At 41.8% G+C, this 16,044-nt stretch overlaps 1 long non-coding RNA gene across 2 annotated transcripts in view; it reads right to left on the bottom strand.

The window, feature by feature from the left end:
- Window positions 1–16,044, bottom strand: part of LOC148756819 (uncharacterized) — a 24,802-nt gene extending 8,758 nt beyond the window's left edge. Inside the window, exon 1 of one of the 2 annotated variants that reach the window (XR_016022479.1) lies at window positions 15,149–16,044. This is a non-coding gene — a long non-coding RNA (uncharacterized LOC148756819). Of the gene's footprint in view, window positions 1–12,605; window positions 12,996–15,148 lie in introns of those variants that run through there. The other variant, XR_016022480.1, reaches the window with a different exon arrangement.

Below are 16,044 nucleotides of genomic sequence, written 5' to 3'. Positions count from 1 at the left end.
AGGGGGGAGGAAAGGAAGGAAGATGTGAGAGGAAACAAAGAAAACAGAAGTGCAATGCAATGATTCTTAAGAGAAAGTGCAGCTACAGCTAATTGTGATGTATTATAACACTATCAGAATTCCAGGCAGGGAAAAATTCCTAAGAAATGCTACAGCTACAGCTAATTGTAATTGGCTATAACAGTATTAGCATTACAGGCGGGAAAATTCTCCACCCCTTTCACAGTTCCTGTAAGGGAATCCCTCCTCCGGGTGGGAAGGAGGCATCAACAAAGACAGGCCCTGGGAACGCCCTAGAAACGCCCACAGATCACCTGTGACTCCACCCTTGAATATTTCCCGCCCTCATTCAGATATAATCCTAACTTTTCTTTGTTCCGGTGCAGTCACTCTCCTCGTGGTCTTGTGCACTCCTGCATATTGGGAATATATTTTCTTCCTTTTATTAAATCCTTGGCCTGCTTTCCTTTGCTCACGATGCATTGTTCCTATGTCCTGGAATGCCTTCCTGTGGTGATAGATACAAGGACCTGATCTTCTCTAACACACAAGATGAGAGCAAAAGAATTTTGTTAAAGCCCCACAGTATTGGGGAGCCTGGGAGGAGAATTACTGGCTGGATTACAGCGCCTGGAAACTCTGCAGCTGGGAGCTCATGGACATCTCATCTGCAGGCAGAGGTAAGCGGTGTTTTTGTTCACCCTGTCATGTTTCCTGGTCTATTTCTGTGGGGTTGGGGAGAATTTAGAAGTGCTGCGTGTCCTTTTTCTCTTTTCTACATGTAGATTGGCAAGAAAAAATGTTTGTGAAGCTGGCTTCTCGGGAGTAGCGACTCAGGTTTTCTTTATTGATCCTTTCCTCTCAGAAGTGGTCATTTTTTTCTGTGTCTGTGTCTTGTGCCGTTTGTAATCGAAAGAAAATACCAAGGGGAGAGGGGGGTGGTAGATGAGGGTAAAGGGGATCAAATATATGGTGATGGAAGGAGAACTGACTCTGGGTGGTGAACACACAATGTGATTTATAAATGATGTAATACAGAATTGTACACCTGAAACCTATGTAACTGTACTGAAAATTGTCACTCCTATAAGCTCTAATTAAAAAAAAAAAAAAAAGAAAGAAAATACCACAGGGACAGAAAGCCTTTGGCTTCCTTGGTTAAGTTAGTAAAAGGGCTTTTTGGTTTTAGGAGCTATTAAAATCCTATCATCAATGGTCATACCACAGTTGCTTTGAATTGGAAAAACTTCAAAGTTTGAAACTGCGTTGGAGAATTTTCATGGCAAACAGCTGTTTTATTGGAACCTAAGAGGAAGACCACATGTTTAATACAAACGAATTCAAGGAGATTTAACTTTTGAATTAGTTCTTCAGCTTGTTGGGTCTTAAAAATGCTAATGTCAACATCAGGTTTAAAAAAAGCAGAAGGGAAAATCAAGAGATGTGCAAATTTTTAAAAACTGTATTTCGATCTAATATTACGAGAATTGGTATGTTGGAACAAGTTTTAAGGAATGTAATAACTGATCAGGAACTTGACCAAAATTGAGGCGGCTTTTTCAGTCTGATACAAAGTAGAGTCTCAGCATCTCCCCCAGGTCCTCTGCCGAGAAGATCAGAAATGTAAACACAGCCCACAACTGTCTGAGGCCAGAGAGCCGAGCCAAGGAAAATAAATTGCAAAAGGGGCATTTTTAACAATACAAGCCTCCCTCTTCCAGCCTGACTCCCCTTTTCCTGCCTCCTGAAAGACTGTGAAGCACAAATAAAACCCTGACCACAATCCCCTTAGCAGCAGACAGGAAGACTCCATGCAGGAGCCTCACCAAATGTACCTACCACGTATGTTCAGCTTTTCCTGAGTTACCTGTAAATCTTGCATTTTTACATCTGAAATCTTAGAGTCCACTCCCACCCTTGTCTAAATGTCATATTTACCTGATTTCTGCTCGCTGTATTTGGAAATTTCATGGTGATGTGAATTCTAGGTGCGCATGTATCATAATTCCTGGTCTCTGTCTGTGGGGTTGGGTAGAAGTTAGAAGGGGTGCGAGGCTTTTGTCTCTTTTCTGAATTTAGATCGTCAGAAAAAAATACTTGTGCAGCTAACTTCTTGCACCTAGAGACTCTATATTCTTTCCTCCCAGAGGTGTTCGTTTTTTCTTATATCTGTGTCTTGCATGTCGTTTGTCCTAAGAAGTCACTACCACGGGGACGGAACACAGGCACAGGCTCCCGTAAGCCTGTCGTTGGAGCCGGCCCCACAGGCTGGGGAGTTAAGCGGTTCTGTCCAGACCGGCGTCCCCACCATCGGCCAGGTGCACTTACTCCGTTGCACCTGGTGGCCAGAGAGATAAGCTGGGGTTCCCAGTGCGCCTCTGCCTGGCTGTGCCAGCTCCCAGGGGAGTGTGTCCTGAGGGGCCTCTGCCCATAAGGGGCATCTGTCTCCCCAGCCTTCCTTACCCGTTAGAGCTGGACAGATCCCAGTCTAGTAGCACCTCCCGGAAACCACGATTTAGTGGGATTGGGGCTGGAGGTGCCTCCCATTTTGTGGGAGACCGGAGACACCCTGTCCACACCTCCATCCTGACCTCCTGGGTGACGAAGGTCTGTACTTTCTCTGACTGTCTTTGGGGGTGACCCTTTGGCTCTGGGAGGGCTGCTTCCTCTGCACTCTGTGTGGAGGGGCCTCTGGCTTCCTGGCCGGAGCTGTAAGGAGGCTGGTTGGTTGTCTCACTATTTAGTCCTCACTGTTCACGGACAGACGATGGATCCTGGAATGGGAAAATCTTCTACATTTAAATTGTGTTACAGAGTTCTTGTGACTACCAGCTGTTTTCTTGTAAACCATCTTGTACGTTCTCTAAAGTTATTACTAATTCTGTTAATTTGTGATCCCTGTGTGAAACCAGTTTGTGTGTGGTAAGATGTTTTGTATCTGTGGATGGTGTTACTAGTGTAATATTTGATTGGTTTGAAGACATCAAATGCTTACATAAATTAAGAAATAAAATAGAAACTAACCCAAATGCTTTTCAGAATCAGATGATGTGGTGAAATATTTGATATTAAAGCTGGTTTTAGTTTGTGTTTATCACATAGTCATATCTGTGAAAGTCAGTAACATAAAAAATATATATTTTAACTGGGTTTCTAAAAATAAGTTTGTTATCTGTGTTACAAAATGTGTCCAGAAAATAGCTTCGGTAATAACTGCTTTTGACATCTCTAATTTTTAACTAGTATGTAAGATAGATACAATGGAAATAAAAGATATTTATGTAAACTTTTCAGCTATAATTATATTGTACATAAGCTTTGAAAAGGTTTTCTACGTGTATTTGGTAATTTGAAACTTAACAGTTTTGTTATCTAAATTAAGGATGGATATGTATTTAATGTCTAGATTACTTCCATAATAGGAGAAAATAATGAAACACTGATTACTGAAGACAGATTTATCAACTTTTTGGGTATTTATTGTAGAGGAACTAAATACATTGGTGTATTAGTAAACATGCCATGTGGTACATTAAAAGTCTTTGTGTGTGCTATGGGGATATGTTTCTAGAAATTATTAATATGTTCATAATTATATTAATCTAAAGAATCCTGGAGTAGCTGCACAATTATTTACTTAGTTTTCACTGCTGATTAAGATGGACATTGGATTGTTTAGGCCTCTGCTGTTGTGAACAGCGCTGCTGTGGATTCATGTATCAGTGTTTGTTTGAACATCTGTTTTCAATTTTGGGGGGTCTACTTCTAGAAGTGGACTTGTTGTACCACATGGGAATTTTTTTATGGGTTAGAAATTCCCACCTATAGGGCACTCAGGCCACCATTTTACATTTTCAGAAGGAACATTTAAGGGTTCTAATTTCTCCACATTGTTGCTGCCATTTGTTTTATTTTTCTCAATTATAGCCATTCTGTTTCACGTGAAGGGGTTTCATATTGTGGTTTTAATTTGTATTTCCATCATGGCTAATGATCTGTAACATTTTAGTGCCTGTTGACCGTTTGTGTGTCTACTATGGAGAAGGAGCTATTCGGGTCATTTAAAAATTAAATTCCTATTTCCCCAAGTTGCTCACACACTGAAGTGCCGCAAACTTAGAAGAGCATGAACCGGCACAGGAGCCCCTGTGACATTGGGAAGGTGACTCCTCAGCATCTTCACCATTCCCTTTTCTACCAATCAGATGTTGAAAAGACTTATTTAGTCATTCAGACATTAAGTAATTTGGGTAAACCTATAGACACAATTCTGCTAAGTGTTCTGCAATAAAAGCTTATGTTTGTAGACCTCTCCCCATTTCCCCAAGGCCTTTCTGTATGTACTACTCTATTTGATTTTTGATTACGGATTCAATCTCCTTATTTGTTACAGGTCTATTCAGATTTTCTATTTGTTTGTGATTTAGTCTTGGTAGGTGTTGTGTTCCTTGAAATTTAACCAAGACCGTTACTACATTTTTAAGAAATTTCACATACATCAAGATTATTTCCCACTGCGTACATATTCTGTGTAAACGTGATTGTAAATGGTTGCATATATGCCATCTCACGTATATGTCGTATTTATACACTTCCTCCCGTTAAATCTAGGTTGACTTCAACTATTTCTCTGCAATGAATATTCTAACACTGTCCACACATTTAATATGAGTTCCTCAGAGTGCACTCCTAGCTGTAGCGTTTCTGTATAACTGGGTCTGTAAGCATTTTTTCCTGCTCTGACCACGTTTTTCTGAGGTGATGCCAGGAAGGAGATTAAGTTACCAGGTGAGCAATGAGAATAATGTATGCACACAATTTTCTCAGTATGTTTCTATTCCAGTTCCACTATCCAGTACACTATCTGCTCAATAGATGGAAAACTATGAGTATAAATATTAGTCTTGTCTAATAGCAATAAGCCTCAAGTACAACTTTATTTAAAGAAGTTTTACCATTATTTTTAATATGTTCACTCATGTGAGTTCCAAGTGTCATCATCAGAACTATTAATGGCACCAATTCCAGAGGCCTAATGCTGGAGTTCCCTCTCTCAGAACTCCTGCAGTCTCACATGAAGAAGTGACAATTAGAAAAGGAGCCACTCTGGGCTAAGTAACATAAAAGATTTTTTTCCCCCGTGACTGACAAGAGAGTAGGCTGGTGATCAGAGGAGGGGTTGGACTTTGGGCCCAACCAGGCACCCCCCCCCCCAGTAGTATCCTTTCGTTGGAAACAATCATGTCAACCCAGGAGCTTGTTCTCTCTCACATGTAACATACATGAGTTCCCACGAGTTCCAATGAGACTACTGACTATTCTGGTTTTCAGAAGGCCTGGATTCTAGTCCTTCTCTCCCTGAGTATGGGATTTAATTCACAGAGACTAAGGTCTCAACACCCATGTGGCACAACCCTGCTGCTGGTCTGTGGTCATCAGTGTTTGGTGGTGGCTTGTGTGTGTGCCAAACCTTGGTTGAGTTCATTCAGCCGCTACATGTGCAGACTCAGCACCAGCCCTTCTGGGCCCACTGGTACCCAAGATGCTTTTCTGGAAGCAAAATCTGACCCAGACCTAAGGCAGCCTCCTGCTGAAAGTTGCTGTGTTGCGGTTACAGGACTAGCACTGAGCCCCAACTTTGAGAGGTCAGCATGTCTTGGACTTGGCCTTACTTGGCACAAGTCATATGTGTGGCTTTTGGAAATATCGTAATTTTGGAAATACCGCCCCTTACACTGTTAACATTCCTGGGCTGATCCACCGCCTTGTGAGCCCCTGGTTTCCCAGGTGCTTTGGTTACAGTAAAAGCAGCAGTCATTCTGGGCTTCAGATCAGGCCTTTTCCTAATCCACCGAACCTTACTTCCATCATGAGCTGTGCTTTCTGGGTGATACAAAAACATGAGACACTTAGATACATGTAAGGAAACGAGGATGGTCTGTACAGTGAGAAGTAGAAAATGTCTCCCTTATAACTCATAAGTTATGTAGTAAGACAAACCAAAAAACAAAACAAAACAAAAACCCACAATAAAAATATATTACCAGATGCTTCACTTAAAAGAATAGATAGGACTGACTGTCCATTAAACCCATGTAAAGAGGCTCAGCATTCATTGGTCACTACGGAAATGCAAATGAAAAGCCAAGGAGCTAGTACTTCACAGCCAGTAACAGAACTAAGATAAAAAGTGTAATAATTGCTGAGTACTAGAGCGAATAGAAACCTCATCCGTGGCTGATGGGATTATGAAATAGTGCAGCCTCTATGGAAAACAGTTTGGCATGTCTTTAAAATGCTAAACGTACAGTTATATGATTCATCAAGTCCATTTATCGAATTGAAACCCTATGTCCATGTAAAGAACAGATGTCACATATAATAATTCACAACATGTGACTGGATAAACAAATCGGGGTATAGCCACATAATGGAATTCTACTCAGCAATAAAATATAGCAAACTAATGACCACTCAACTGCATGGTTAAATGTGGAAAGCATTCTAAGTAAAAGAAGTGAGACACACAAGAGTACACACTGTGACTCCCGTATATGCCATTCTAAAACAGATAATGTCTAATGACAACAGATACGTCCCTGGTTGTCTGCGGCCGGGGGTGGGAGAGCAACGGACTGCAAACAGGACCACCATGGAGCCACTGGGAGCGATCTGTCTGTTGACGGTGGTGGTTCCGTGACTATTCATTTGCTAACACTTTAAATGGACCCAGTTTGCTCTCTATAAATTGTACCTTCAGTAAAGCCGATTTTAAGAAATACTCAGAAAAACAGGGATTTTGGGGAAACAAATCTTCAGCTCCAAGTGAATGCTCACAACAAGCTGTACTCATCATTGCTTATTCTAAAAACTGCAGACACCTGACTATGAGGTGCCCCGTCTGCTGAGCCCTTTACTGCGTTAGGTTATTTCCATCTATAACCCTACGAGGAACATAATATTCTCCCCCCTCTAGTTAAGGGAACTAGAGCTTGGACTTTTTAAGTAATTTGCTCAAATTCACATAGCTAGTAATGGCGAAGCTTCAATTGAAAAATAACTGGCTAGTGTGTGTCTGGTCTCAATACTATAATGCCTGGCACATGGCATAGCATCTTATAAAATCAGCTATTCTAACTGAAAAAGTAAATATGCCCTACCATCGTTACTCTCTTGGGAGAATAATAATTCTCTCTGAAAAATCACTCAGAGCTCCCTCGAACACTGTCCTGTGTCCCTCTGTCATTGTGTTGATGATCTAATAACTAAAAATGCAACGGCTACTAAGTTGAATTTAGAATTTGAAGGGAAGAAAGTAATTATGTTTCAAACATCATGTGGCACGTGAGTTACACGCACCACACCATCTCTTTTAAATTTCACGGTAAAGCTGTTCATATGTATTAACGTCCACTTCATAAGCTCAAAGTGACCTGTGCCAGGTTGCACAATAAGAAATAGAGGGGCCAGGGTTCACACCCAGATCACTTTGGCTCCATAATCCAGAGGCTGCACTATTTTATGAAACTCCTTGCTGCCTCCACATCTGGCTAAGGATCTTTGCAATTTACTAAGAGGAATGGGAAAGCCCTGACGAATTAAAAAACCCCAGCATCACAGTGTCCAAAACTATAGGCACATGGGGGGTCAATGTATCTTAACATTCATCCCTTCATTAAGCACACACTGATGAAACCCATGGCACTGGCTTTCCTGTTACATGGCAGGAAATGAAATTCATTTAGTTAACTTCGTCCTTAGCCCAGTTCCAAACTAACTATGTTGCTAGTGTCTCAGCAGCTGTATAGGAATCAAGCAAAAACAAAGTAATGGTGTATAAAACAGCTATTGGTTGCAGTTGGCAAGTTATTCCAAGAATGAGATGAATTTAAGAGATGGATGGCAAGGGAATAGAGATTCCACAGATTTTGGGCTTCAAACAGTTTGAAAGACCAACCGCTTTTGGTTACGTCCATCAGCAATTACAGTTTAGATATGTTTAGTGACAAAGTTCACTCAATCACACAGTCCTATGGAAAAAGATTAGATTTAGTGTGTATCAACTTATAAATAAATGAATTCTATCCTGACTGTCTGTTAAGCATTGAATTGTGTCCTCCCAAAACTCATGCTTTGAAGTTATATCCCCCAGGACTAGAATGCGGCCTTTTTTGGAGAAAAGGTCTTTACAGAAGTCATGAAGTTAAAGTGAGGTCTTTAGATCACCAGTCGGATACCTCTGTTGTCCTTATTTTTTTTAAAAAATGGGAAATGTGGACACAGACACACATAGAGTAAAGATGATGTGAAGACACAGATAGAAGACAGGTCTACAAGTGAAGGAGACAGGCCTATAACACATCCTTCGCTCACAGCCCTCAGAAGGAACCAATGCTACCAACACCCTGATTTTGGGCATATAGCCTCCAGAACTGTGAAACAATACATTTGTTTTTTAAGCCCACACTCTGGTAGTTGTTACAGCAGGCCTAGGAAACTAAGGCACTGCTTTATTTAAAATTGCAGCTACACCACTGGCACTGCCAATCCCCTCTAGTTGGTTTTTTCTATTTTTTTCCATAGTACTTGTTACCTTTAAAAAAATCAATATTTACATCATTTATTATGTGTTCCCCTGCCTCGATGAATTTATCACAAGGAACATTAGTTACCGATGTATCTTCTGTGCCTAATAATCGTGGCAGGCTCATCCCTGGCATTCGAGAAATATTTCTCAAGTGTTGAATGAATCAATGAAGACATCAACCTTCATCCAGTGAATCACAAATGGGGAGGTGTCGTACATTTATCAACAACCAATAAGTAAAGCCATAGTCATCTTTTAGCAAAGAGGAAGGGGAGAGGGTAGTTATTGGATAATGAAGACACCGTGCTTGGCACATGGAGATACAGCCTAACAGACAAACCACAATATACATAAAGGGTGGTATATGTGGAAGTGGGTAATCAGAGTCTAACATGTGCATGCAAGACCAAAGGAATGAAAATAACCGAGACCACTTTGAAGAACAATAAAAAGTGTTTTGACCTACTACTTGTCACGGCTCACCGTAATGCTGTAAGAACGAGACAGTGATGTATTTGCCTAGCGTAATTCACCAGGAGTTGGCAAACAATAGATCATAGTCCACATCTGTCCTGCTGTCTACTATATTTCTCCCCCAATGTGTTGTTATGAAAAATTTCACACAAACAGAAAAGTTGAGAGAATTTTACAGTTATCACTGATAATCCCAAATTTAAGACATTTGTTGGATTTGCAACGATTATTTGCATTATTTCCCTGGATTTGCAAAAGCTATAGTCGGTAAAAGTATTGCCACTCATTATGCATCAAGCAAATGTTACTAGAGTTGATTAATTAGTAGCTATGTTATTATTCTTCATGACCACATTCACAGTTTTAAGAAATGTGACATTTCACTTCAGAATGTCCTTAATGGAGCATTAAAAAATAATTTTATTTGATCTCAACTTTTGATTACCTGTCATATCTATGTAACAAATATTCCACAATTTGTATTTAAATTGTCTCCAGAAAGAGCACTTGTGTGATCATTAGATTTGGAAGCTCAACTTTGCATGAAACAAAATTCATGCAAAATAAATAACAGCATTTCTTGGCTATATAAAACTGAGCTTCAAATGAAAAATAGAATTTTGGAAAAGTTGTATCTGCCACTGTGAATGTCACAGCTTCCAAGTACTTAAGACTGATGATAGTGATGAATATGATTTCATGTAAAATGAAATGTGTTAACATTCGTGAGATCTGCATAGGTCACTGAACCCATAGTTTTTTTAAATAACCAGTGCATAATGTTACAAAATCATGTACGAAACAACGATTTAAAGTGCACGTTAGACCAATGGATTGTAATATAATACAGCAAAAAAAGGTTTGCCTGTGTAAAAAAAATACAGACCCTCGCCCAAGACTGGAATGGGGAGGGCCTGTAGGGGGAGCTCTCACTGCTACATGGATGACAAAGCCCTACAGGAAGAGCCCCTTGGTTATCACAGCTCTCCAAACTCCTAGAAAATAATCTCTGCTTTTCTGCTGGGGACTGGCAGCACGGCTGTCCACGGCTGCATGTCCTGGGTGGGAATTCTCCCTTTTCCCCCAAATAAACCTTTTTTTTGGTTGTCGAAGGAATATCTAGTTGACTTTTTGTTTAAGGCCAACATCTGTATGATCTCAGACTGTACATTGCTACTAAATTATCCCTTGTTCAGTTTTTACTGTCTAAGAGCAATATCCACAGTTACTGGATAAGCATATTAAACTACCTGTCCTTTTTCTACTACATACTTGGGCGTGTCCATATTTCCTTAATGCATTTCCACAAGTACAAGATGTAGATTGAATGCAGAAGATACCATGAGACTCCAGCTAGTTTCTATGAAGCCTGGCATTTAAAAGATTGTCTTCCAGGGCAATGGAAATGTTGTAAATGTTGATGAGATGACTGTTGAAAAACTATCAAATTACTCAAAATCTTTGAGGTTAAAAAATTGCTCTCTTTTTAGGAGAGTTAGTGAAGTATAATATCTATATTCCATACAATTCATCATTTTAAAGTGTATCATTGTGTCACTTTCAGCATAATCGTTCCCATTTAATTATGGATGATACATTTACAGACCCCCAATGGATGCCTGAAACCTCAGATAGTACTGAACCATACCTATACATTCACTTAAAGGAAGAACTTTATGGCTTTTCTTTGGTGTGTCAGAATTGCCAGCATCACTATTCTTGTACTTTGGAGCCATAATTAAGTAAAACGAGGGTCACTGGAACAAAAGCACTGCAGTACCGCTGCAGTCCACCTGATAACCCAGGTGACTAATACGCAGGGAAAATATATAGCGTGTGTACGCTGGAGAAAGGCATGATTTACATCCTGGGTGAAAAAGTACGTAATGTTACTGGATGTCATCATGCTTCTCAGAACACTGCATTTTAAAACTTAAAATTTTTTTAGTGGAATTTTCCATGTAATAATTTTGGACCAAAGTTGACCACGGAAAGTGAGAAAACATGGATCTAGGGGAACCCGGTATTCACACAGTTGTGCAAATCTCACCACTGTGAAATTCCAGAACATTATCATCACTCCAAAATGAAACCCTGTCGCCATTCACAGTGACTCCATTCCTTCCCCTATCCCCTAGGTACCATTACTCTACTTTGTATTTTTAGGAGTGTACTTAATCTGGACATCTGTATAAACCCATATAAAGAGAAGCATTCTATCGGTGGCCTTTTCTATCTGGCCGTCATTTAGCGTTCTGTCAAGGTTGTTTTGCGTTGGTCTGAGCTGGTCTGTCACGATGCTATTGCCTATGGATGCCTGGGGTCCTTGTCACTTGTCGTGAGCCGCTGTAGATATTTCCCTGACCTGAAGCAATGTGGCCGGACCCGCCCTTGTTATTATTATGATTGTAAGAATGACCTCAGCAACAACTATCAGGAAACTATGAGGGGGGAAAAAACAAGGTTTATAATTTACAGCTCGTGGAAGGTCTGACTGTCCCTGGCCACACGGTAAGGTCCTGGGTATAGAGGGGAGTGCACGTGCAGACCTGCGTTTCTGCCTTTGTAGGGGCAGATGTTGGGAGTACCTTGGGTTTCAGAGATTCACTCTTTATTGGGTCACTCTAGCAGGCAGAAATTTAGGTAAACTTGGGCTTTTTTAAAGGGGAAGTTTATGGGTGAGGCAGCCTGGCTCTCTCTGTGACTGTGTACCTGCGCAAGTATATTTTAGATGGATGGTTTAAAGTTGGTGCCTCAGCAACCAAAAGCTTAATGCCCAACAGTTACATTACAGTAAAACAAAACAAAACAAATTTTCAGGCACTTATACCACAAAAGCTCATCTCTGTAGTTAGGGTATTTATCAGTTTATTTTTTTATGGCTGAAAATAGACTTGAACACACCCTTCCCCATAGAAGACACCAATGGGCAAAAAACACACTCAAACAGATGTTAAACATTATTACTCATGTAAATGAAAACTGAAATCACAATACGATACCCCTTTCACACACAGTAGAATGGCTATGCTTTTGAAATCACTGGAAAGTAATAATTCTAAACAACCATGTCAACACCACACCGAAATAGTGGAAAAGACATCCCAGTTTATTACACAGCACAAGCCCTACGCAGACCCAGTTCTCCAAAAGAGGTGAAGCTAACTGCCCTTGGCGTAAGAGGCACTGTGGGGAGACCGTATTAGCGCCTTGGGTAACTTGGGTGATCTGGGCTTTGGAAGACAGCAAGATTTCTAATTCCAGTTTTCCATATTACTATTCCAAAAACCACCTATATTAACCAAAACAGGGTGGTATTGGCATAAAATCAAACACGGAGATCAGTGGAGCAGAATCCAGCCAAATTTGAAGCAGCAGAAACGACACTGGGAATATGGGACAGCTGTATGCAAAACAACAGCACTGAATGCTATTTTACGCCACAAATAAAAACCAACAATGTCTTTTCTGTGCTGGGCCCTCTAGTGGCCAACACTGGCCAACACACCTCCCGCGAACCGCAGAGTCGGCATAGTCTCCTTACCTTTGGCTCTCGTTCGTGCCTCCTGGGGAGATAGAGAGGTAAAGCAGGTACAGAAGGAAATCCTACGTCGTGTCCCAGCCGGAGAGCGTCCAGGATAGATACAGTGAAAAAACCAGTTCCCTCACAGAAGATACCAGTGCAGGACACGAAAGGCATCATGGCGTCTGTCACGGCAGAGGCCTCTCTTCTGATTCTCTAGCGGCCCCAGCTCTGGTGTGACCCTCTGCTCTCATGAGATTCCCACGACCATGTTTATCGTGCAAACTGCTGTTCTCCCGTGACTCCAGTGGCTATGTTTCGCGCGCGAACCTCTGCTCTTGCGCGATTTTGGCGGCCATATTTTTCACGCGTAAGTGCTGTCGGTAGATACCGGCGGCTGTGTTTGTGGCGAGATTTTGGAAGCCATATTTTCCCGCGAAAGTGCTGTCGGGAAATCTCGGCGGCCATATTTATCGCGAGATTTCGGCGCCATATTTTTCGCGAAAGTGCTGTCGGGAGATCTCGGTGGCCATATTTATCGCGAGATTTCGGCGCCATATTTTCCCACGAAAGTGCTGTCGGGAGATCTCGGCGGCCATATTTATCGCGAGATTTCGGCGCCATATTTTTCGCGAAAGTGCTGTCGGGAGATCTCGGCGGCCATATTTATCGCGAGATTTCGGCGCCATATTTTCCCGCGAAAGTGCTGTCGGGAGATCTCGGCGGCCATATTTATCGCAAGATTTCGGCGCCATATTTTTTCGCGAAAGTGCTGTCGGGAGATCTCGGTGGCCATATTTATCGCGAGATTTCGGCCCCATATTTTCCCGCGAAAGTGCTGTCGGGAGATCTCGGCAGCCATATTTATCGCGAGAGTTCGGTGCCATATTTTCAAGCGAAAGTGCTCTCGGGAGATCTCTGCGGCCATATTTATCGTGAGATTTCGGCGCCATATTTTCAAGCGAAAGTGCTCTCGGGAGATTTTGGTGGCCATATTTTTCACATGGAAGTGCTCTTGGGATATTTCAGAGGACAAGTTTCTAGCGTGAAACTCTGCTGTCCCGAGATTCTGACAGCTATGTTTCTGTTGCCTAATCGCTCTCAGGAGACTGGCAGCCATGTTTCATTTACCCGTGCCCCTCACATGCAAAAATAACACAGACGTAAGCTCTGAGATAGAAGACATCTCCTTAAGTGTCAAGGCCGGCTAACGCCTCAAATTGTTAAAAAGGTAGCCCAGCTGCCATTTTCACACACGGTTTTTACACAAACTATACTTCAGGGAGAGGCTGGCAGGAAACCGCCTGCCTCCCACAGTGCACTGCACATGAACGATGTCTCTCAGGGGCAAAGCAGACAGGACCAGACAACGCCGGAGGTCATGGAGGAACGTAGAGCAGAAGTGTCTAGCCAGAGAGGGAACTCACCTCAGGGTCTCTTCTACTTAGGGCTCCGATGATCCATAATTGAGCTGTAACACTACTGAGCCGCTCCACAGCTATGCTATTCTCACAGCAATGCTGTATCACAATAGAGCTATTTGCACTGAATACAATGTCCATCTTCACCACAACCCCAATTTGGGGATTCCTTTTGACATTGAATCATGGTAAACGATCATAGTTTGACAGACACCTGCTGCCAATGCTAGATTCGGGACACACATCCTGTGTTCCCGAATCTGTACTGGGTACCTAACCATTTTTCCAACGCTGGACAACAGACCCCGGGACATCGATCGGATGTCGCAGAGTAGAACCGGACCCCAATTTGAGCCAGTCTCAAAGCCAGTACACAAGCCAGACACCACGGATGCTGGACACCAACCGCCAGAGCCTCACATGTGATGCGGACCACGGATACTAGGTTGCAGACATCAAACCTTGGAGCCAGAGCTGTACATATCCCACACACATGGGCCCAGACTTGAAGCTGGACCCAACCAGTCTCGAACCCCGGATATCAGATGCAGAGCCCGACTAGGGACCGAACCCTGAAATCTGAGCACAGAAAGAATCTAGTGCTATAGAAAGTTTTCCATAACTTTGTAATAACTGCATAGTAATCTATTTGAAACAACCACATCAATACTATGCCAGAAAAGCAGAATACATCCAAGTCTGTTAGAGGGGACAAGACCTATGCAGATCCAACTCTCCCAAAGAGGTGAAGCTAATTAGAGGCACTGTTGGGAGACTGTATCAGTAGCCACTGTGCCTCGGGTGACGTGGGTGACCTGGGATGTGGTAGACATAATCAGATTTTTATTTCCAGTGTTCCAGATCACTAGACCACGAAGTATAGTAGCAAAAACAGCGTGGCATTGGCATAAAACCAAAGACATAGATCATAGAGCAGAAAGGAGCCCATGACTGAACTCACATAAATGGCACTATTAACACTGGACAGCCACATGCAAAAAAATCAGCACTGAATACTTACTGATACCACAAAAAAAAACCATGATTTTTCACACCAATTCCTTTCTATGCCTCGTTTTCAGATAACAGATAAGCTTTTCCCCACCTCTCAGCAGACTATACACACAGGAAGATTCTCCTTACCTTTTTCTTCTTTTCCACAGTTCCTGAAGAGATACTGAAGTACAGCAGGTACAAAAGCACGTTCCACCTCGTCTTCAAAGACGTAGTACCTGCAGGGTAGATACAGATGTTTACCAAGTTCCCTCTAAACAGGTTTGGATATTCTCTGAGCTAAGAGTTCAAACTGATGTCTGCTTTGTCAAATACAAAGAGCATTTTTTATTAGTTTCATGCGTTTAGAGAATGGTACAAACTGCAGAATACTGAACCTAGAACATTATAATTCAGATGCCCCTTTTTCTACCTTTTGACTTAAAGCTGCAGATGTTAAAAATGTGACTTTGTTAAAATGTGACTTTGTTAAAAATGTGACAAACATATATTATGAAGAACTCTTCACTTATTGAAGGGTACATCGCTTATCACAGTAAGGTCAAAGCCCCATTGAATTGCCCAGAGTGTAAGTGCACGAGAGTTACCAAGAAAAACAGTAGAAGGAGACATTCTGTGCATACATATTGATGTCTAAAGTTCATCATTTTTGAAGATGAAGTAGAATAACCATTGCCTCCTATTCCCTGCATTTGGTTCACTATTTTTACGGGAGCATCACAGAGAGATCACAGACCACTCAACAACCTATGTGAAGCCAGTCACGATTTGCCCTTGTGTAATTTAACTGTATCATTTTCTGCAACACATTTACTATACTGGAGGGGTGAGGCCCTATGAATGTATATGGGGCCTGGAACTTCAAACCTCCCATCACCTTTTTCCGTTTCACACATCTGTCCAAATTGCTAACTTCAAATATGTACACTTTCACATTAAGTACATTCTTTAGATTTATATAAGCATCACCACGAACGCATGAATGATGCCTTGTGGTACATTACGACAGCTATGACATCTCCAGG

This window comes from Rhinolophus sinicus, chromosome 10, assembly GCF_057876585.1.
Source record: "Rhinolophus sinicus isolate RSI-liver-muscle chromosome 10, RSI-T2T, whole genome shotgun sequence".
Taxonomy (NCBI): domain Eukaryota; kingdom Metazoa; phylum Chordata; class Mammalia; order Chiroptera; family Rhinolophidae; genus Rhinolophus; species Rhinolophus sinicus.
This window is presented reverse-complemented; position numbering and strand designations above follow the sequence as displayed.